Consider the following 22,728-nt stretch of genomic DNA (forward strand, 5'->3'; position numbering starts at 1 on the left):
GAATCAGGGAGTCATATGTGTGCCAGCCATCAAACCAAGACTGGCTGCATGCAAGGCCAGCACCATACTTCCTGTACTATCACTCTGGCCCTACAGTGCTTTTGCATTGACATAATACAAGAATAAAAGCTGTAAAGCAAAACATTGCCTGTAGCAAAGGGCCAAAGACATTCTTCCAAGCAATAAACCATTTATATATATATATATATATTCATGGTACACAAAAAAATTTCACTGTTCTATGAAATACAAATGGTATCATAGTAAGATTTTTATTGAATGCCTTTCCCCCCCTTCAACATTGGTAAAATTTCAGATATTTAGTTCCCACTTACAATTATGTTTCTGAAATTCATATATACATTGTTATGTTTCTCAAATGAATTCTCAGCTGAATATAAAAGCTGAGAACAAGAAGAGGTGTGATTACTTAGAAGTGTTTTTAACAGTCTCCAATTTCATGACTTGTCATTTACTTTTTCTTTGATTTGGAAATGTGTTATCCTTTAGAAAGTTTTCGCATTTGATACATGCAAAAATAGAATAATTTGGAGAATAATATAGAAAAATAGAATATGACAGAATAATATGCTACCAGAGTGGTAAAGAAATCAGACTATGAAACCAGATCTGCCTGGGTTTTTCATCCCAGCCAAGATCCTCACTTTCTTTAAACTTTATTCATGTTACCTTCCTTTCTAAAGCCTCTCTTTCTTTTTTTTTAATTAATTAATTTATTTTTTTATTAACAAATTTTTTAATAGTAAAACACCATGAGGTACAGTTGTAGACTTACAAATTTTTGTGCTTGGGTTTCAGTTATACAGTGATCGAGTACCCATCCCTTCACCAGTGCCCATTCTCCACCACCACAGATCCCAGTATCCCTCCCACCCCCCATCCCCCCCATCCCACCCTGGCTCTGTGGCAGGGCATTCCCCTCTGTTCTCTCTCTCCTTTTGGGTGTTGTGGTTTGCAAAAGAAACATCGAGTGGCAATCATGTTTGGTCTATAGTCTACTTTCAGCATGCTTCTCCCATCCTGGGAGGATCCTCCCAACACCTTTATTTGGTGTCCCCCTCTTTATCTGAGCTCCCTTTTCCCCTAGTATGTGTGGTTGGCCTCCAAGTCATGGAGTAGAATTCCTGGTACTAATCTCGGCCATTCTTGGGTGTTAGTTTTCTATTTTGTTACTTTATGTTCCCCAGATGAATGCAATCTTTCTATGTCTATCCCTTTATTTCTGATTCATTTCGCTTAACATGATACTTTCCATGTAATACCACTTGTATGTAAATTTCATGACTTTGTCTTTTCTAACAGCTACATAGTACTCCATTGTGTAAATGTACCAAAGTTTCTTTAACCAGTCATCTGTTCTCGGGCACTCAGGTTTTTTCCAGATTCTGGCTATTGTAAAGAGTGCTGCAATAAACAGACAATTGCAGATGTCACTTCGACTATACTTTTTTGCCTCTCTGGGATATGTTCCCAGGAGTGGTATTGCTGGATCAAATGGGAACTCAATTTCTAACTTTTTGAGAATCATCCATACTGTTTTCCAAAAAGGCTGAACCAGTCAGCATTCCCACCAACAGTGAAGGAGTGTCCCTGAGCCTCTCTTTCTTTATCTTATCTTTTAATTTTTTTCCTTTTTAAATTATTTAATTAAATATCTGTTCTTTACAAAGTTATTGATAGGTGAGTTTTAGGCATAGAATATTCCAGCACCAATTCCACCACCATTGTCCACTTCCCTCAACCAGTGTTCCCATATTCCCTCGACCTCCTGCCCTGACAACCTGGACAAACAAATTTTAAAGTTCAGTGGTATGTAGTTAGATCTCAGTTTTCAGTTTTGTTAGGCTAGGCTTTAGATGTCTATAGTTAGACCACTCTCATACCACTGATATACCGAAAAATCCCTTGACTCCTGTTCTCCTATTACTTCTGCTTTTCATCCTCTTTCTTCCCCTCTTGATTTCTTTTCCTCTCTATTCTCCTCCTTAGACTCTGAGATCAAGGGTTCTCTAGGCCTAGGATGGATAACAAAACATTCATTCAGGTAGAGCATAGATGCACCACTTTTCATTATAGCACTCAGACAACAGCTACGAAATGGAATCAACTTAGATGTCCAGTGACAGATGAGTGAATAATGAAGATGTGATATAAATGCACACAATGATATACTATGCAGCTCCAATGAACCATGAAATCAGGCTACTTGCTGCAACCTGTTGGGAGCTAGAAGATATGTTGAGTAAAGCAAGACAAAAGAAGCAAGACAAACACAGGATGTTCTCTCTTATTTGTATATAGAATACCTGGACAAGGAAATGTTTCTTTAAATTTGGGGATAATATCCATCTAAATGGGAATAATTCTAGAAGAGTTGTTGTAAGGGTTGAGTTTCTGTGTGAGGCTGGAGCAATAATCTTGTGGGGGACCTCTTGCCTTACATACCTCTGACCTGCATTTGATCCCTGGCACCCCATGTGTCTTCTGAGACCCATCAGGAGTGATCACTGAGCATAAAGCTGGGGTAAGACCTGAGTACTGCCGGGTATGTCCCCCAAACAAAAACAACAACAACAAAAAGAGTCTCTATGCAATGCTTAAAATCGTGAATGCCAGAGAGGAAATTTGCATCGGCTCTCCTTGCTATTGTGGAAGAAAATGAAAATACATTTGATCCAATCATTGGGCATATTAGACTCCAATTATTGTTATTGGGGTTTTTTTGTTTTTATTTTCCTTACAGTGGAAAATATGTCCATAAATGTACTTGCCATGATTTGGTATTTTAAGTTGTAGTTTTTGATTTATGAATCTTCCAAAACATCTCACAGTATGTTTGATATTGAAAATCTAAAAGAAAATGTGAGAAGTTATCTCCATTCCTCCAGACTCTGTCTTAACCGGGGAAGGCAAATCTCCTTAATGCTAAGCAAATAGCCTATTTATAACCGTTATATTTTGTGGGAGGCATCTATGTGGTTATTCATTAAGCATGTAGTGGTTGATACTGTCCCGTCTTACCTTGTTAGAGATTTAACTTTGTTTTTACTACCATAATAATGTATTTATGTAAAAGGGAGAGACTGCACCTGTGTTTCTTGGGTGATGCAGTGAGGTTTGTCTAAGTCAGCAGGGCAGGAGAAAGGAGAGCCCCTGGATACTGGAGCAGGTTTCCCCCTTATTGTTCTATAAATCAGAGGCAGTCATTTACTTTTTCGTCTTACAGTTTCTTTGTTGGTTAACTTTGTTATTATTGTGAAAAAGATGAGAGGGCCAGGAAAAAAAAAAGATGAGAGGGCCAGAGAGATAATATAGCAACCAGGTCCCATCCCCTGCACCACCGCCCCCCCCCGGCTCCCCCTGAATGCCACCAACAGAGATCTCTCATCACAGAGCCAGGAATAAACCCTGACAATTGCTGCTGTGACCCCCAAATAAACAAAACCAAAGTAAAAGGTGAGAATCAGTGCAAAAATATTTAAGTACTGAAAATATAGTGCAAGTCAAGAAGCATTGTTATTATTTTTTGTCCATAAACAATTCTACCTTTTTTTTAACCTTGCAGAAAATGTAAAGATTTGGCTGTTTTTATTTTGCATCCTGGAGTGAGATTTGCAGAACATGCTGCTCTTCAAGGTCAGGGAAAGAGCCAATTATGATCTCCAACTAATAGGAGAGGGGTCACTGACTTTCAGAAGGATGGGGTGCTGGGGAACAGAGGCTGCACTTGGCGGATGCAACGCTCAGCCTATACCTGCTCCAAGTTCAAGAATAGATTTGTGGTTTCTCAAATATTTTTAACCATTCTTTTTGGTCTAAAGCCTCTTGACAGATCTTTCACCAAATATTAAGGGCAATTAGTAATTTTGTTTCTGTTTGGGGCCACACACACTGTAGGCTGGGATTACTCCTAGCTCTGTGTTCAGGGATCAGCCCTGGCTGTGCTGCCGTCATTGGGCTCATGCCACTGCCTTAATGCCACTGCTGTCTCTCTGACCAACTCTTTCCTAAGGATAATTAGTGGATAATCAGATTCATAGATTTTCTTTGTTTCTCCATGTACTCTTCATGGAGAAGAAGGTATTACTGACCTTAGATAATAGCCAAAAGTAAAGTACAATATTGGTTGTGCTTATTTAATATAAACAATTGTCAATTAGTTGTGTTTATGTATAAAATATACGCATTATTTTAAGAACTACTTGTCTTATAAATTATAAAGATGGTCCTTATCCTCAAATCCTGTTGTATTTGAGAGAAGACGAGTATCAAGGAAGGTATCTATATTCCTCTTTTCAGTTATCTTAAAAAGAGCCCTTGTTTCCTTAGCCAAAAGAACACTGGTGATTGAGCTTGTGGGAGAGAGGGGGATCACAGACAGATAGACCACTGATTCTACAGGGAGAGAGAAAGTAATTAGAAAACTTCCAAGAGAGGTGGTACTTTGGGGTGAGAGGTTCAGGGAAGAGTATGCGGTTTGTTAGCAATATGACCTTCTCTTCTTAAACTAAAGCTGCCATCGCAAAACTTCACTATTCTACTTTGAGGGTAAGAATTTGACTTATGGTTACTGAAGTTAGGTTTGGATATGATTTGATGCTTAACATAAGGTGAGAGAACAAGATGGCCCAATGAATTTCACATGCAGATTTATTTTAAAAATAAAAGAGAAGTCAAACTGGAAAAACAAAAACAGAAACAATGCTACTAGATTTGTGTATACTATTTACTTTTAGGTACAGTTGGAAGTGATAAATATCATTGTCACCTCTAAAGGAATTACAGTTGATAGACTTTAAAACAATACATTTTTATGTAATGTACTGTGTCCTTTTGAGAACACCATATATAAGCATTTTCATATGATTGAATTCTATCAGTTACTTGACACTTGAGATATGTTGATATTCTAGGTTTTTCATTTTTGTACCTATTGATTTTAATGCTGCAGCTTTTTAAAACTTTTTTATTGAATCACTGTGAGATAGACTATTACAAAGCTGTTCATGATTGGATTTCAGTCACACAGTGTTCCAACACCCATCCCTCCACCAGTGTACATTTCCCAGCACCAGTGTCCCCAGGTTCCCTCCCATCACCGTCACTTCCCACCCCCTTACCCCCTGCCTACCTCTATGGAATGCACTTCTTTTCTCTCTCTCTCTCTCTCTCTCTCTCTCTCTCTCTCTCTCTCTCTCTCTCTCTCTCTCTCTTTCCCTCTCTCTCCCCTTTTGGGCATTGTGGTTTGCAGTATTAATACTGAAAGGTTATCAAATATCCCTTACTTTTAACCCTCAAATCTTGTCCAGTGTTGTCATTCCCAGCTATTATTGTCATACTGGTCTCTTTTCTATCTCACGTACTCTCAGCTGCACAGACACTTGTGGTTAGTTTCAGCCATTGACCAGTCCTCCTAACCCCTGTTTTCCCTGGTCATGGATATTATTCTCCTACTACATATATATGTTTTTATAGCACAAATGAATGCAACCATTCTATATCCATCCCTTTCCTTCTGACTCATTTTATTCAGCATGATACTCTCCATGTCCATCCATTTGTAGGCAGATTTCATTACTTCATTTTTCTGACAGCTGCATAGTATTCCACTGTGTAGATGTGCCATAGTTTCTTTGTCCATTTGTCTGTTCTTGGGCACTGAGATTGTTTCCAGATTCTGACTATGATGAATAGCGCCATACTGAACATAGGGATGCAGATGGTGTTTCTGCTGTGTGTTTTGGGTTCCAAGGTATATTCCCAGAAGGTGTATTACTGAGTCAAATAGGAACTCAATTTCTAGTTTTTGGAAAAATGTCCATATTGTTTTCACAAAAGGCTGGACCAGTCGGCATTCCCACCAACAGGGAAGGAGATTCCCTTTCTCCCCACATCCACGCCAACACTGGTTGCTTTTGTTCTTTTGGATGTGTGCCAGTCTCTGAGGTTTGAGATGATATCTCACTGTTGATATCTCATTATTTTGACCTAATATTGCAGCATTATTTTCTAATCAATTTTTCTTTTTAAAATGGAATCATTTTAAAAATTAAAAATCATTAATTTTTAGTTTGAATAATGTGTATTTTATTTGAATACAGTTACAAAGTTTTTAATAACGTATTGAATTTCAGTAATACAGTGTTCCAACACCCATCCCTCCACCAGTGTACATTTCCCACTCCATGGAGGCAAAGATGTACCCATCTCACAGTCACTGGAAAATTGCAAAGCTAGAAGTTCATTCAGATTTACTATTAAGCCTATTCTCTTTCCAACATTATATTCCTTTGGAAAGATCATAGCTTATTTTAGGAATTACTTATAGAGGCTTGTCCCATTTTATATTTGTAATTTTGTAAATTGAATCTTAAATTATAGCATTTTAAAATATAGCACATAAAAAGTGCAGCATATTTGGACTGGTACAAAGAAAATGATTAAGAGGATAAAAATAACACAAAGCAATAATATAAATTTGAGCAAATTTTAGCTGAACATTGAGAAGTTAAGAATATAAGCTTCTTAGATTTCTAAAGCAATAACCTTTTGAATTCAGAAAAGATTCATTTTATGTAAGTCCCTGATTAGCAGAAATTTGGTCATTAGCTATTATGTCTCCAGTTCACTGCATTAGTTATATTGGCAGGTTTTTATATTCATCAAATTATTTTGGTACAGTTTTCTTGCTATGATGGAGAGAAAAATAAGACAGACAAAAGAAATCCCTTCTGAATCTTCATTTATGTTGAAACTCGTGTTCAGAGCAAACTAAGAAGTCAGCTCTTTTGAGTTCCCAACGCGCTAGTGTTTCTCCTCTGTTCTCACATCAGAGACTCACCCACTCAGCTCACAGTCAAGCTCTGCCACTCTCACTTTCCTTCCTCCTCACATTGAATCCAGCTAAGAACTCACATTCACAGAAAGGCAGCTGGGAAGTTTGCAGTCTTTGCTAGCACTGGGTAAAACCTGTGGATAAAGAAGTGAAGGTTCTGATGGAAATGCCTAGAAGATGTTTGGGATAGTACTAGGGAAGTAGCAGTTTAGGGTTTTTCTTTGGGATGGTGGATTCCAACTTGAGTGATTGAATGGCCCCGCATTTAAATGAAATAAAAGAGAACTCTCACTTACATTTCATACTTAGATTATTTAAAAGCAAATGTTTGAGGAGCCTCCCCCATGGGTGCGTGGGAGCTCTGTAGTCACCCCCCAGAGATGTACAACTTGGGGCTGTGTGCCTGATGTTGTGCCCTTGGGGCTGGCCAGATGGAGCTACTCAAGTCTACCATGCTGAGGACGACGACGAGGGCCACACTCACTGGTGCTGAAGTGTAGCCTTGTGGTATCAGAGTTCGAAACTCATGGTTCTGCACAAGCAGTGTGCAAGCATGGTCTTATTCTACTCAGTGCTGGGGATTGAACTCAGGGTCTTGCACCTGGTAGGTCGCTGCTCTTACCACTTCAGCCAGATCTCTGTCCCTGGTGTTCATGTTTCAGAATTACAAGGAGGTTCTTGCCTCCTACCTTCGAGAAAGCCTGTAGCACTGTCTCATTATTCATCGATTTGCTTGAGCGGGCACCAGTAACATCTCCACTTGTCCCTGTCACATGCTAGTGTAGCCCAATGGCATCTGCTCACTCCAGGAACACAAAGTAAGACTTGTTGTTACAGTTTTTTGGTATATCAAATACACCACCGGGAGCTTGCCAGGCTCTGCTGTGGGGGCAAGATATTCTCCGTAGCTTGCTGGGCTCTCCAAGAGGAACGAGGTATCAAACCCGGGTCGGCCACGCCTAGAGTAGAAAACTTTTTAAAGGCATTTTTAATTTGCTGTGATTTTGCATTTGCTCTTAACTAAATGATCTGTTCCTTACAGTTCAGCTCACTCTTTATAAGCCAGTTGAAATACTACCTTTCTGTGAAATGTTTTCTGACTTTCTTATCAACTGTGATGCATTTCTCTGCAAAAACCTCACTGACAAATTTTGTTCATTTCTTTTTTCTGCCTCTTCATGAGGATCAAAGTTTCTTGAGAATAAGGAGCACTTAATTATTCTTTGCTTCCTTCATATCACTAATAGTGTAGTCTTCCGCACTGCGAGCCCTCAGTAAATATTTATTGAATTATACTGAATTGAACGCAGAACCTAGAATATGGCTGCATCATTAGTTTATAAAAAATTCATCACGGACTTCAGAAGACTAGGTAAAATTTTGTATAATCTGAATACATAGAAGTGGGATTCTAGCTACTGTCTCTTGACATTATAAAATGAGGTTTCAAAACCTATACAAGTGAGGAACTAAAAAAACTGTGACCATCCCTTAATAATACAATAATCCTTTGACATACAGCATTCCCGAACCCAAGCTTGCTGTTTAAACAAGTTGGTCACTTATTGAATGGTTTCATGTTATTAAGTGTATTTGAACCAGCACATTTCACCTTTTAGGTGTAGTTTTTCACACAATAAAAGGAACGATTTACCAAACTACTTAACAACCAACTTCCAGACTTCAAATTTCAATAAAACTTGGATATCAAAATAGACAGACAGTTGGCAAGAACTGGGGGTAATGAAATGTTCATTAGTTTCAGATTGAAAATCTCTTTTTTATTCTGGGCTATATTTATTTGTTTAAGCCAAACAGACTATTTGGAAGCTTCTGTCTTGCCGTATGTTCTTATTCTTCTGGAAATACTTAGTAGTAAAGGTCCTTTAAACAGATGTTCTTCACACATATTAATTTCCAAGGTTCACTGTTCATTTTATTCATTATTGCTACTTTCATTAGAGCAAATAGGAATGGAAAGATGTGAAAGGTCAAAGAACATCTATTCTAGTAGCTTTTTGACTGTCTATCTTGCTAGATGTCATTAAGAATTCTGGAACTGTCAATGTTTATTGAGTGCATACTATGTGCCCGTCAGTCTTGTAGGTGCTTTTCAAATATAATTCCCTTTACTTTTTATAATAACTTTTATATAGAGAGTATTATTATTATCCTAGTTTATGCAGCCTGGCAAGCTACCAAGAGTATTCAATATGCCAAACACAGTAACAAGAAGTCTCGCAATGGAGACGTTACTGGGCCCGCTTGAGCAAATCGATGAACAACGGGAGGACAGACAGACAGACAGACAGTTTATGTACTGCACTGTAGCACTGTCCTCCCATTGTTCATCGATTTGTTGGCGCAGGCACCAGTAACGTCTCCATTGTGAGACTTGTTACTGTTTTCGGCATATCAAATATGCCACGGGGAGCTTGCCAAGCACTGCAGTGTGGGCAGGATACTCTCAGTATTATATATTAATTTTCAATATCCCAATTTATAGATGAAGAAAATCTAGCCCAGAAATATTTAATAGCTTGCCCAGGCTTAAAAGGCTAATAAAGATGCATGAATCCAGATGTTTCAGGTGCCAGCTTTAAATCACGTTGTAGTGATTTAAGCTAGGAGTAGCTATCTAAAATCTGAGAATTGTTCTTAAATAACTTAAAGAACATTCTACATATCAGTATTTCTAAAGAGAGAATACAATAACCATTTTAGTGATTATTAAACGATGAGAAAAGTTGCCAGAGCATTTGATTGAAATTTCCTAGGACAATCATTAACTTCAGTGAAATTCACTTTAGGATGTGAACCCACCCACAGTGCAGTGAGGAGAGTATGCTGTGATGTAGCACTGTACCACTGTCCTCCCGTTGTTCATCGATTTGTTGAAGCAGGCACCAGTAACATCTCCATTGTGAGACTTGTTATTACTGTTTTTGGCATATCGAATATACCAGAGGGAACTTGCCAGGCTCTGCTGTGCAGGCGGGATACTCTCAGTAGCTTGCAGGGCTCTCTGAGAGGGATGGAGGAATCGAACACGGGTTACTGCATGCAAGGCAAATGCCCTACCCTCTGTGCTATTGCTCCAGCTCTTGCTGTGATGTACAACTTCACTTGATCACGTGATCACTTGACTTCCCATTAATCATTGATTTGCTCGAGCAGGCACCAGTAACGTCTCCATTCATCCCTGTCATGTGCTAGTGTAGCCCAATGGCATCTGTTCGTTCTAGGAACACGAAGAGCCTCAAACCGATCATTCAGGGTCTTGACGAAGAAGTCTGACCATCTTGTAGGTGGGCGACCACACGTTCTTTTTACGTCCCGTGCCAGTTGTTAATGGCTCTAATCCAGTGGTTGTCTCCAAACCTCATTGCGTGTCCAGCCCATCTAATTTTCGACACCTTGGCAGACTAGACAGTGTCCCTGATTCTTGTCCTTCGACGGAGGTCAGAACTCTGGATTCTTTCTCTCATTTGAGTGAAACGTGATACTCCAAGCATAACTCTTTCGATTCCTCTTTGGGAGACCCGAATAGAGTTCTCATTCTGTTTTCATAGGGCCCAGGTCTCTGAGGCGTATGTTAATGCAGGAAGAACAGTGGAATTGAAGAGATGTGCCTAGAGTCGGAGGTTCTTTGTCCTCTTAGCTATTTCTTCAATGCTCTTGAAGGTGTTCCAAGCCACTCTCTTCCTCCTGCGCAACTCAGGTGCCAGGTCATTCATCATGTTGACTTCTTGACCTAGGTAAACATAACTGTTACGTTCAGAGATGGTCATTCTGTTGAGAGCTAATGGAATGTCAGGAAAAAGACTGTTTCTCATAAACATTGTCTTCATGAGATTCAGCTGGAATCTGACCTTTCTATACTCACGGTCGGCCAGCATTTGTGCCGCTTGGCTAATGTTTGGTGTTATTAGAATGATGTCATCAGCAAAGTGGAGGTGGTGTAGTTGCCGACCATCTATCTTCACTCCCATTCCTTCCCATTCCAGTCATTCCATGACGTTCTCGAGGGTGGCAGTGAAGAGTTTCGGTGAAATGGTATCACCCTGCCGAACCCCTCTCTTGACATCAATGATTACTTCTTTGTAGAATGGTGAGATCCTTGTAGTGAATCCGCAATACAGCTCACAGACGATCCTGATGTATTAAGTATGAATGCCCTTATTGGCAAGGGCTTCAATGACCACTTTCATCACAACAGAATCAAAGGCCTTCTTTAAATCAATGAACGTTAGACACAGCGGCATCTTGAACTCCCGAGAAACCTCAGTGAGCTTGGTTATCATGTGGATATGGTTGATCATGCTGAATCCTTTTCGGAACCCGGCTTGTTCGCATGGTTGTCCTTCATCTAGTGTTCTGCCATCCTATTCAGGATGACTCGAGTGAACAGCTTGTAGATGACAGACAATAGGCAAACCGGGCGATAGTTCCCAATGTCGTGGATGTCTCCCTTCTTGTACAGTCCTGCTGGTTTTCTATTGGGATGGAACCTTGCATTCAGACAGGGAGTGCATGAAGGGTCGAGCCAATGTATTGATGAGTACTGACAGCAGGTTCTTCAGGTGTTCAGGTCTGACCGTGTCTGGGCCAGGTGCGGATTGTTTCTTTACTGACGAAATGGCGTGTCAGATTTCAGAAGGGAGAATGTTGGGAATGATATATCTATCCTGCGGAATTTGGTATGTGGGCAGGTGAACGTGGCTATCAAAGAGATCTGAGTCAAAGTCATAGATAATATTCTCCATTGCCCATCTGGAAGATGTGATAGATCCATCAGGACATCAGAGTGCAGTCATCTTGGTCTTGTAGTTGGCGAAGGACAGGCGGGCATTACCAATGCTTTTCCCGGCTTCTGCCGTATCTACCAGCACTTCTGCTCTTCTCTCTTTGAGGTCTTCCTTTATTGCATCTCTGCATTGCTTTGTGAGCTCGGACATTTGCTTGCAGTTGCCTGAGGCATGCACCAAACCACGTTGGTGAATAATCTCAGGGGTTTTTGAAATTGAACTTGTACAGATTAGTATGTACAACTTCACGGTCACGGTCACAGTCCTCCCGTTGTTCATCGATTTGCTCGAGCCGGCCCAGTAACGTCTCCATCGTGAGACTTGGTTGTTACTGTGTTTGGCATATCAAATACGTCATGGATAGCTTGCCAGGCTTTGCCGTGCAGGTGAGATAGGGTAAGATACTCTTGGTAGCTTGCTGGGCTCTCTGAGAGGGGTGGAAAAATCGAACTCGGAGAGCCCAGCAAATGCCCTACCCGCTGTGCTATCACTCCAGCCCATGTACAACTTCAATTTAATTTAATTTTTTAAATTTTAATTTTATTATTTTTATTTGATCACTAAAGGTAAAGGCCCTCCCGTTGATCGTCGATTTGCTCGAGCGGGCCCAGTAACGTCTCCGCTGCGGGTAGGGCGTTCGCCTTACAAGCGGCCAACATGGCCGACCCGAGTTCGATTCCTCCGCCCCTCTCGGAGAGCCCGGCAAGCTACCGAGAGTATTCGATATGCCAGACACAGTAACAACAAAGTCTCCAATGGAGACGTTACTGGGCCCGCTCGAGCAAATCGACGATCAACGGGAGGGCCTTTACCTTTACCTTACCTTATTTGATCACTGTGAGATACACAGTTACAAGTCTGTTCATAATCAGGTTTCAGCCATAAATTGTTTCAATACCCATCCCTCCACCAGTATATATTTCCTACCACCAATGTCCCATTTCTTTCCCATTCCCCACCCCCATCAAGTCTGTCTCTATGACACGCACTCTCCTTCTCTCTCTCTCTCTCTCTCTCTCGCTCACTCGCTCTCTCTCTTTCTCTCTCTCTCTCCTTTCAGCACACATCTTATACAGAGTGATCATTTCCAGCTATCTTTCTCATAGTGGTCCCTTCTCTATCCCAACTGCCTATTCCCCAAGTACTTGCAGCAGGCTTCCAACCTTGGACCGATTATTTTAGTCCTCATTTCTGTTGTCCTTAGGAATTAGTCTCATATTTTATTTTTTTACATCCCACAGATGTCTGTCTCTCTTCTTCTGACTCATTTCATTCAGCATGATACTCTCCATGTCCATCCATTTATAAGCAAATTTCAAGCCTTCATTTTTCCTAACAACTGCATAGTATTTCATTGTGTAATTGTACCATAGTTTCTTTAAACAGTCATCTGTTCCCAGGCACCTGGGTTGTTTTCAGATTCTAGCTATTGTGAATGGTGCTGCAATAAACACAGAAGTGTAGATGTAATTTCTGTTGTGTGTTTTGGGCTCCCTGGGGTATATTCCTTGAAGTGGTATTGCTCGGTCATATTGAAGCTTCTTCATCAACTTCTAGCTTTTTGAGATATTCCCATATTGTTTTCCAAAAAAGACTTGACCAGTCAGCATTCCCACCAACAATGAAGTAAAGTCCCTTTCTCCCCACATCTATGCCAGCACTGGTTCTTTTGATGTGTGCCAGTCTCTGTGGTGAGAGATGATATCTCATTGTTGTTTGATTTGCTTTCCCTGATCATTAGTGACGTAGGACATTTTTTCCCATGTGTCTTTGACCATTTGTATTTCTTCTTTGATGAAATTTCTGTTCATTTCGTCTTCCCATTCTTTGATGGGTTTGGTTGTTTTTATCCTGTAAAGTTCTACCAGTGCCTTATATATCTTGGATATTAACCTCTTATCATATAGGTATTGGGTAAATAATTTTTTCCCAATCTGTGGGCTTTGTATCTTGGTAACTGTTTCTTTTGAGGAGCAGAAGCTTCTTAGTTTAACATAGTCCCATTTATTTATCTTTGCTTCCACTTGCACAGCAGTAGGGCGTTTGCCTTGCACGCAGCCAACATGGCCGACCCGAGTTCGATTCCTCCGCCCCTCTTGGAGAGCCCGGCAAGCTACCGAGAGTATCTCGCCCGCACGGCAGAGCCTGGCAAGCTCCTCGTGACTTATTTAATATGCCAAACACAGTAACAACAAAAGTCTCCAATGGATACGTTACTGGGCCCACTTGAGCAAATCGACAAACAACGGGAGGGCCTTTACCTTTACCTTTACCTCCACTTGCTTGCTCAGTGGTGATTCATTTTTGAGAATTCCTTTAGCGTCAGTGTCATGGATGGTTCGACCCATATTTTCCTCTATGTACCTTATGGGTTCAGGTCAGATATTGAGGTCTTTAATGTATTTTGATCTGGATTTTGTGCCTGGCATTAGAGAAAAGGAGTCTGAGTTTATTTTTGCACATGTAGCTGCCCAGTTTTACCAGCATCAACTATTTAAGGGGTCTTTCCCTTCTCCATTTCATATTTCTTGCTCCTTTCTCAAAGATTATGTAATCATTTATTTGAGGATCAATATCAGGATTTTCGACTCTCTTTCATCTTTAGGTCTGTCTTGATTCCAATACCATGCTGTTTTAATTACTTCCACTTTGTAGTACAGTTTGAAGTTAGGTAAGGTGATGCCTCCCGTCTTCCCCCAAGGATTTCTTTAGCTATTCGTAGGAGTTTGTTGTTCCATATGAATTTCAGAAGTGTTTGAATATTTCTTTGAAAAAATGTCATGGGTATCCTTAAAGGGACAGCATTGAATCTGTTTACTTCTTTGGAGAGTATTGCCGTCTTGACAATGTTAATCCTCCCAATCCATGAGCAGGGGATGCGTTTCCATTTTCTCATGTCCTCTTTTGTTTCTTGAAGTAGTGTTTTGTAGTTTTCTTTCTATAGGTCCTTCACCTCAAAATGAATAAAAGCAAGTTTCCCAAGTGATAGTACTAGAATGAAAAATAAAAGTTTTACAGCTATATTAATAGGTATCAAATACATGTTGATTAATTAAAGAAAATACTCAGATATATTTTAGGAGCAGTTTATATTGACCAGGAAGCTCACTTATCAGGTTATGAATAGTTCAGTAGAATTATTTATTCAGTTAGCTAAATAAATAAGAAAGAATGTTGAGTTAATTTTATATGAGCTGGATGAGTGACAGAGATTTCTGTCTCTGCTGTAGCTGAGGTCTATCTGTGTGTCAGTATCTCTCTGTTTATACCACAGTATGAACCTAATAACATAACTCGGATTGTTGTAATTTACAATGTTCCCGTTTATGTCATGTTAAGTACATTTCTAAAATGAGAGTCCATGTAGGTTCGTAGATTGCATATTTAGCACACTTCTGGGAGATGCTGAAAATGGGGAATTATTGGCATGTTTGTAGACAGTTTTGGGGAGATCTCTGTACCCACCATTCTTCAGTTTTTCTGAGCCTTAAAGTTCCATGTAACAAAAATTCTTAAAGAGGAGGAAGGTGAGTGTAAATCAAAGGCAAATGAGCATGGAGAAAGGGGTGTGGGAGAATTAAGATGATTTTTAATGGTTGCTTCCTACGGATTGCTAAGCAGGGCTAGAGAGCTTGTTGAATCAGGGAACTCTTCAGGGACATAAATGTTTCTGGGCCTTTACTATATACATGACCAGTTTTTCAGTTATGAAAATAGAAACAAGAAAAAAGAACTGTTGTGGTTCTTCTTCCATAACTTTTACAGTTCTTTCAGCTCATTACTTAGATTTGCATCTGACTGCTTTGCTGCCGTATATATACCTCCATGAAAATTGATCGTATTCTGTTTATCTTCATTTATCTAAGTACTCATACTCTACATTTAGTGCTAAACAGTTGGTTAATAATCTGTTGAATAAGGGTAGGTGTGCATGAATGAGCACAAGAAGACATCAGTGAAGAACTGTTGATGTGTGCAGTTGATTTCGTGGGATAAATGCTGTGACAAGTAGTGTGGGAAATTGAAGGGTTTGCTGATCAAGGAAAAAGCTATGTCCCTGATTTGGCAGTGAGGCACACAAGACTGATTTGGCGGGGGGGGGGGGGGGGGCTGGAGGTACAGTACAGTGGGTACGTTGCTTACCTTGTCCACAGTCCAACCTGGGTTTCATCACCAGCATCTCTTATGGTATCCTGAGCACCACCAGGAGTGATCCCTGAGTGCAAAGCCAGGAGTAAGCACTCATTAATACTGGGTGTGACCCCAAAGCTAATAAACAGAAAGACATATTTGGGTAACGCTCATGTTCAAGGGCAAGGGAAGTCTATCATGCCAGGAAATTGAGCATAGGGAGGGGAGCCATAGCCCAGTAGAAAGGATAGCAAGGATACTCCAACAGAGAAAGGGGAGGGGCGAGAACTTAAGCATCTAGGCAATTTTGCTCAGCAGCCCAGGGGGAGTCTCTGGGTAGCTTCTGAGAGAAGCAGTGATGTGTGTCTTTATAATAGAGGCACATCCGTGATGCTAGCAGCTTCGGGGGCATCATTTTGTACAGTATGCAAAGCAAGCAAGGTCGAAGGGACTAAAACTCTGCTAACTACCAGCTACACTGAAACCAATTGCTGGATGTGTTAAAGTGTTTTTTAGGCTAATGTCCTCATGCCTGTTATAAAAAATATAAATGAGCAACCTAGAAGTCAATTCACAATGACAATCTTTGATTTGGTGATTCATTTATATAAGTCAACATTATATTTGAAAGATGTTTTAAGGATGAGAAGTGAGACTAGTACCTGTTAGCATTATAGTTAATATTTTGAGGCACTTTAAACTAAAAGTTACATCATGCTAAGGAGCAGTTTAAAACTTCTGCAACAAAAAATAAATAATACTTTTATATACATAATTGAATTAAGGATTATTTCTACCATTTGCATTTTACTAATAGAATAGTTGAAGAATATGAATATTTATAGATTAAGAAATAAGATATTTTTAAATAATTAACTTGATCCACTGACCTGAGAGCTAGAACAGGGGGTTCTGGCTAATCCAGCTTCTGTCCTGGGTACCCCATGGGTCCCCTGAGCCTCCCAGGAGTGATTACTAAGCTCAGAGCCAGTAAACTCTGAGCACCGCCGTGTGGGCCCCGAAACAAAACAAAACCAAAAAAAACTTGAACCAGAAATAAAGTATTTCGCTTTTATTACTATAAAGTATAGTATAGGGGCTGGAGCAATAGCACAGCAGGTAGGGCATTTGCCTTGCACGTGGCCAACCTGAGTTCGATTCCCAGCATCCCATATGGTACCCTGAGTATACCAGGGATAATTCCTGAGTGCAGAGCCATGAGTAACCCCTGTGCATCGCCAGGTGTGACCCAAAAAGCCAAAAGAAAAAAAAGGAAGTGTAGTATATCGAGAAGTTCAACTGAATTAAACCCTCTCCAGAAAATGAATAACGCTTGTGCTTTTCTCCATGTTACTTATAATAAAACTTGTCTGGCTTCTTATTTTTAGGAGATAAATAGGTTTTAATTATTTAGTATCTTTCAGGAACCTATAATATAATACATATTTGAATAGACATTATCTGGTATTACTTGCCTCCTCTTCAAAACCACTTCTATATCAAATCCAATGTTGTGAATGCCAATAGGAGAATCTCAAAGTCTGATGAGGTCACGGTATCTCTCTCAAGTTTAGATGTCTGTGGGTAGGAGCTCTTCTCTGTATTAGACCCGGGATTCGCTTTCTCAGTTGTAAGGGAGAATATATGCTTGCTTCAGATGCAGTTGGTCGTGGTACATACACACACAAGGCAAAAGCTCGATTGCTGAGCCTCATACACAACCTCTGCATCTTTTCTTGAATTTTATGACTTTTGCTCCATTGTGCCATAAATAACTTAGTACATTTTTCACTCATTGTAAGTAGAATTGACTCTATCTGAAAAGTTATTTTTAAAAAAGGCTACAAGAGACTGATTCCGAATAACTCTCTAATAGTAAATATGTAAATTCTTTAATTTATATTTTTTCAAGGGCTGGAGCGATAGCACAGCGGGTAGGGCGTTCGCCTTACACGCGGCCAACATGGCCGACCCGAGTTCGATTCCTCCGCCCCTCTCGGAGAGCCTGGCAAGCTACCGAGAGTATTCGATATGCCAGACACAGTAACAACAAAGTCTCCAATATTTTTTCATAGCCAGAGGCCTTCATAGTTTTTCTCTGTAAACCATACTGAAATACTGACCAAATATGAATCCAAGATCAGAACCTTACTAATTCTAATGATCTCTGAATGGAATTGATATATGTTACCTGTGGGCGAAAGCAGAGACAGGTGACTTCTCATGTTCTTTCTACATCCATGCTGGCTGATCAGAGAGAATCTAGAGATTGGTCTTCCGTTAGTCCAGGTCATAGAGACTCTATGGAAGGGAAAACATTGCTGACGACTGGCAGACATACTGTAGGTCTGTGGAAGCAAACTTTACTGCATAATATTTGAAATTTCCAGCTTAATTTCTTTTCACATCACAATAAAATCCATCTTCACTAATCCAGTAATTGGTGCAAGAACTACCGTCTTGTTGGAGGAAAAACTTAAACTTTGTGACATTGATTTAAAAGTTAGGTTACAAAAGAGGGATATTGGAAACTGAATGGCCTCAATCTTTGCAATCAAGTGGGTAAACATTTGGTTAAAATGTTATCCTTGATATTTTGGGGAACATTATGTAACCAATGAGTTTGGACTGTCGGGAAAGAGAATTGGACACAGCAGTAGAATATGCTGATTTGCATTTGATAAGCTACCAAAGAATGACCTTTATTCAGAAAAAAATAGTCACTTTAGAGATATGAAAGGAAATGGGATCCAAAAACTTGTGGTCTTGCTATGTTTTAAAAGGTAACTGCTTTACCCCCCACCCACACCCCCAATTTTTCATGAGCCTTTGGCCATTAATATTTCCTTTTTGAGGAACTTTCTGTTCATTTTTTCTCCAAACAGTAATAAATGCATTTGGGAAAGGTTTTTTCATCTTTGTTTCATTCAGTCACCAGGAGGTACAGTTACAAAGCTTTCATGATTGAGTTTGAGCCATACAACGATCGAACACTCATCCGAACAGCAGTGCGCATTTTCCACCACTAATGTCCCCAGTGTCCCTCCTGCCACACACACCCCAATCCTACCCCCTGCCTCTGTGGCAAACATATTCCTTCTTATTCTCTCTACCTTTATCTACAGATATGGAGAGGTCATCATGTTTTGTCCTTTGTCTACTTTCAGCACACATCTCCCATCGCAAGCAATCCCATTCCTCCAGCCATCATTGACTTAGTAGTCCCTTCTTCATCACAACTACCTTATCCCCCAGTACATGAGGCAGCTTAGATATTGTGGGGTTATCTCCTGGTCCTTGTCTCTACTGTCCTTGAGGTTTAGTTTCGTCTTATGAAACTAAATGAGTTTGAGTTGAGTTTAGTTTAGTCCACAAATGAGTGCAGTTATTCTATGTCTGTTCCTCTCTTTCTGACTCATTTCACTTAGCATGTTACTACTCTCCATATCCATCCACTTACTAGCAAATTTTATGACTTCATCTTTTCTAACAGCTGCATAGTATTCCATTGTATAGATATACCATAGTTTCTTTGACCAGTCATCTGTTCTTGGGCACTTGGGTTCTTTCCAGTCTATGGCTATTGTGAACAGTGCTGAAATAAACATACAAGTGCAGATGTCATTTCTACTGTGCTTTTTTCCATCCCTGGGATATATTCCCAGAAGTGGTACTTCTGGGTCATATAGAAGCTCAATTTCTAGTGTTTTGAGGAATGTCTATATTGTTTTCCAAGAAGATGGAACAGTCAGCGTTCCCACCAAAATGAAGGAGAGTCTCTTTCTCCTCGCATCTTCACAAGCATTGGTTGTTCTTGTTCTTTTTGATGTGTGCCAGTTTCTGTGGTGTGAGATGATATCTCATTGTTGCTTTGGTTTGCATCTCCCTGATGATTAGCATCGGAGAACAATTTTTCATGAACCTTTTGGCCATACGTATTTCTTTTTTGTGGAAGTTTCTGTTCATTTCTTCTCCCCATTTTTTGATTAATTGGAGGTCTTTTTCTTGTAAAGTTCTACCAGTGTCTTGTATGTCCTAGATTTTAACCCCCTACCTGGTTTTGAATGACAAAAGCTCATTTAAATTTTGTCTTCAGGGGCCAAAGCATTTGTACAGTGGGTAAGACACTTTTCTTGCATGTTGCTGATCTGGGTTCTATCTCCAGCATATCATATGGTTTCCTGAGCACTTTCAGGATGACTCCTGAATGCAGAGCCAGGAGCAACCTCTGAGTATCACCTGGTGTGACCCCCAAAGCAAAACAAAACAAAACAAAAAGTTATCTTGGGGCCAGAGAGGTGATACCCATGCTAAAGAACTTGCCTTACATGCATCTGACCACAGCTCAACCACTAGCACCACACATGGTTCCCTGAGCATTTCCCGGAGTTATCCCTGAGCACAAAGCAGGAATAAACCCTGAGCACTGATGTATATGCCACCCACCCCAATTGTATCAGATATTTGTCAGAAATAACATTAATGGTATAGCTTTGAGCCCACTTTTAAAATTATTGAGCTAATTCTGTTGCCTCAAAGCAAATATCAGGTTAAGACTAAGACACCTTAACATATTTCTGCTGGAAAAAAAAAATAACTCTAAGCAAAGATCAAACTGGAAATTGGAGAAGATTTATAGGTGCAGTGCTGCCCCCAATTCCAGAGCTGAGGTATGAAAAGAGAACACAAAGCAATGTAGCTTTTATGAGAACTATGTTTCTTAAAGGTAGATGGTGGGTTACTGGTCCATGGAACTCACAGTAAACAGCTAGGGGAGCAGCCTCATGAGTTGCTGAGAGGATCATGCTGATAAAGGATTTACACTTGCAATTTTTTTAAAAAAATTTAGTGTTCAAGTCTTAAATTTATAGTTGGGGTACCAACCTGAGGTCGGAAGAGAAAGCTTCAGTCTTATAAAAACCTACCAACAACACCCATTTCCGATACACCAAGGAGGGCATCCGAAAGGAAGTAAGTCCCGAGAGTATATCCAGGGACTACAGGAAATAATGAAGTCTCTCATCCTACAGTTGCTGTACAGTGTCCAGAGTGTCAGGAGACAAACTCTTGTTATTCTCTGCCAGCCTTCCAATTTTCAGTTTTATTTTTGATTGGGGAGGTGGGGGTTACAATCCGTGTGTTCAGGGTTTACTCCAGTCTCTGTGTTGAGGATTACTCCAGACCATGCTTGGGAAACTCTAAATGATACTGAGAGTTGAACTAGCATGGGCTGTGTGCAAGGCAGCCCCCCCTTCACCCCTGGACCTCTCTCCATGACCTGACCTCTCCAATTTTGAAGCAGCAATTTTTATATGCCAGGTTTGATTTCTGGGGAAAAAAAAGAGAGAGGTTGGTGTTTCAAGCCGTTGGTTTGTATGTGGTGTGTAATTTTAGGGAACAAAAAGGATATTTGGAGTGTGTCAATGAATTTAGAAGAGAATCATGGAAACAGCAAACTCTCGGAAAGGCGGCCAGTTGGTGAGGTGTGTTAGACCGAATGCTGATCTGGAGCGACTGCCTGGTGTACTTAAGCTCCATCTCACTGTGTTTCTCGATTTCCCCTCTAGAATACCCAAGTTTGAAGTCAAATGTCGTTCTGCTTCAGTTGCGGCTTATGAATCATGTGTCTTTGAAAATTGTCAACATTTCTATTATGTGCTTCTTTCCAGACACATAAGGATATTCTCTAAGTACCAGGAAGAGGATTATGATAAATCCCCTTCTCTCCCATACAACATTGAAGTATTTAGTATATAGCTTTGACTGTTTAGCTGATAACGTTACTAAAGAAAATAGATATGTTTGGTCATTTAACTTTTTAATTCACTATAGGCTAAGACCTTGAAAATCGATAGGCAAAACTAATACAAACTAAATATTCACCAGACCTAGTAAAATAAACATGTTATTCATTGAGGTCTCATTCTAAGGATTTGGAGATGTGATGAGTCTTATTTACTTCACACCACAGTCCTAGAAAGTTGCACACTAATGACAGGGGTTCGGCAACCCTCCAAGGTCACATAAGAAGGAAGAGGTTTACAAATCAAGCATCTGACTAGACTACATTCTCAATTACCACAAAAGACTGTGCTTCTCTTGGATCGCAGAATTGACCCCACTGAAGATTTTATGATGGTAGATTGTAACTCAGCAGTTACCCTGCTAAAGTTGGCTAGGGAAAGTGTTTTAGGTAGTGGGCACACCCAGTAGTGCTCAGAGGCTACTTCCAGCTCTGTGCTCAGGTGCAGGGTGGCTTCTGACAGTGCTCAGTGACCATGTGACACAGGGACTCAAACTGAGTTTGCCACAAGTAAGGCGAGTACCATAATCTCTTTGACCCAAAGAAGAATCTTTTAAGTTGAATATTTCTTTTTTTCCTTCTCTTTCCCCATATATACTTACCTAGATGGATAATACTTTTTTTTTTGTCCTGTTTGTTTGTTTGTTTTGGGGGCAACATTTAGCATTGCACAGGGCTTAATTCCTGATACTGCACTCTGGAATCACCCCTGGCAGTGCTCAAGGGACCATATGGTCTGCTGAGGATCCAACCTGGGTTGGCTGCATGCAAGGCAAACTCCTTATCTGCTGTACTATCACTCCAGCACTATGTGTTCTTAAAAATACTCTCCTCATTTTAACACACTTTCCCACCCACCACCTACTTTGAGAACCACTGTTTTATTATCAGTTTTTATAACCAATTTGTGTGGGAATTTCATTTTCTGCTGTATAAGAGGGAAGATTCCATATAAAAACTGTGAAGGTATTTCCGAGCTCAGGCAGCCTCACCGCAAATTGCTCCTAGATTGTAATGCATTGATGAAGAGGGAGAGTTTATGATCATAAAGGATATGCTCTCCATATTCAGTCTTTCTTGTTGTAATGATGCTTTTTTGTAAAGACATATTTTTTTAAGACTCTGTCTCA

The 22,728-nt window shown here is 40.1% G+C and overlaps 1 protein-coding gene across 1 annotated transcript in view; it reads left to right on the forward strand.

The window, feature by feature from the left end:
- ATRNL1 (attractin like 1) overlaps positions 1 to 22,728 on the forward strand; it is a 788,116-nt gene that overhangs the window by 440,412 nt on the left and 324,976 nt on the right. The window lies entirely within an intron of this gene.

The sequence above is a fragment of the Sorex fumeus genome, unplaced genomic scaffold (genome assembly GCF_029834395.1).
Source record: "Sorex fumeus unplaced genomic scaffold, SorFum_2.1 ptg000043l, whole genome shotgun sequence".
NCBI lineage: Eukaryota > Metazoa > Chordata > Mammalia > Eulipotyphla > Soricidae > Sorex > Sorex fumeus.